The following is a 1,952-nucleotide window of genomic DNA, read 5'->3' as shown; positions in this document are numbered from 1 at the left end:
GTAGGGAAACCAATTTTTAAAAAAAAATGAATTATAGATGAAATGTAAGTAATGGGTCAGGAATGAACTTCCGTATGTAAAGTCAGAACTGTTGGGGCAGACCAGCCCCACATCCCTGTTAAACCAGAGCTGCACTCAAGAGGAAAGGCCAGAGCTTTTATCCACTCTGTTCCCAAGCCTCTGGTTTGAAGCAGAAGGATAAACCCATCTGCTCAGCAGCAGCACAGGGGAATTGAATCAATTAGTGCCACGATAGGTGGCTCTGGAACCTTTATGCATTTGGAGGAAATAATCTGCATTTATTCCTTGCTTAAGGAAGTAATGCTACCTCTGGCTTGCTTTCCTAATGATTATTTTTTCCGTTTGGTTCTGTACTAATGAACAAAGCTCTGGCTTCCCGGTGGAGGCAGAACCTGGCCCGCCCATTTATCTCTCCTACAGCAGCCAAATGGCATTTGCTGTCTCAAGCAGGAAATGAGCAATTAAAAGGCAACAGGAGGTTATTTTTTTATTTCCCTCTCTCCCCTTCAGAATAATAAACATCTCCAAGTGGATGTGCCGTGTGCGCCGATTACTTGGACAATTTGGTGTGAGGCAAATTGTTCTTAAATAAGATGGCAATAAATGTGTCAGTTACAATTTGAAAAATCACATTAGTTTTTCAAAATAACTGGCTTTGTATCTCTTGCAGAGCACGGGGTAAGCAAAAACCTTTTAAACTAATCAATAAGAAGCAAAATATATTAATTTTCCCAGACTGCTTTAACATGAAGGGACACGACAGTGCAAACGCGTGCAGTGCACGGTTCAGGCAGGCTAAAGCTAACAGCTGTTATTACAGAGTTCATCACATTCATTCCAGCCTATTCAAAATTCCTGTCAAAAGCACTTATGTGCAAAGACTGAACTTATTTGGCTTGGAAAGGGCATTGGCACAATGGAGGCCATATGCAATAAAATGTCACGGTCTTGGCAGTGCCTCTGGAAGGGCAGGGGCTTGATCTAGGAAGCAAACTTCAAGAAGAAAGGCAGCGCCCAAATAACAGCTCTCCTGCATCGTGTTATCTCGCCTGGCACATGGTTTGGGGCTGGTGGAGCTCCCTGGCTCCAAGGGCTGGTCCTGCTGCTGCTTTCAGGGAGGTCCCTGTGCCCAGCTGAGGGTCCTGGCCCTGGGGTGCCAGGGGCAGGGCCATCCTGGGGCAGGGCCATCCTGGGGCAGGGCCACCCCACAGGGCCCCCCTGCCCTGGCCACAGCCGGAGTCAGGAAGAGAGAAGCACCCAGGGCTTGCCCCACCAGCGGGTTTGGCATCTGTGTGTGCAAAGCAAGGGCCTCACAGCCCTGGTGCCACTGCTGCCCAGCATCCTCAGCCCCAGTGACAGCTCTGGCAGCGGCTCTGGGCACTGCAGGGCTGTGTGAGACACGTCTGAGGGAGCACACGCTGACCTGGGGGTTTGAGCGTGGGCAAAGGGAGAGAAGGAGGCCCAGGGCTGAGGAAGAAATAGCTCTTGTACCTGATGGACTTGGCTCTGTCCTTGAGAGCCCAACTTTATTCTGAATCAACACTGAAAATGGAATGCATGCACAAATTCCCAGTGGAAAAGTCAGGTTTTACTGAAAAAGCTTCCTTCCATAATGGTATCAAATGCAAATCCCTGGGCTCATCCCTGCTAACTGCTGCACCCCAGGGAGCATTCAGCAGAGGTGTCACCTCTGAGCCACAGTCACCTGCCCAAAGCTCCTCCTCGCCCCGGGTGAGCAGAGAGGGACCCTGGTGAGCCGGCTCCTCATATCAGCACCCTCCCTGAGCGTGTGAAAGGGACGGATCCAGGTGCAAACCCTGTCTGCAGAGCTGAGAACCCCCAGGTTCATCTGCGCATCGCCCTGGCTCGGTCTGACCCCGCTGCAGGGAGGGAGGGCAGCAGCCACCGGCCGTGCCGGGCCGGCACGGGGG

Source organism: Corvus brachyrhynchos, unplaced genomic scaffold (assembly GCF_000691975.1).
Source record: "Corvus brachyrhynchos isolate BGI_N302 unplaced genomic scaffold, ASM69197v1 scaffold544, whole genome shotgun sequence".
Lineage (NCBI taxonomy): Eukaryota > Metazoa > Chordata > Aves > Passeriformes > Corvidae > Corvus > Corvus brachyrhynchos.
Note: the sequence above shows the minus strand (reverse complement) of the source record.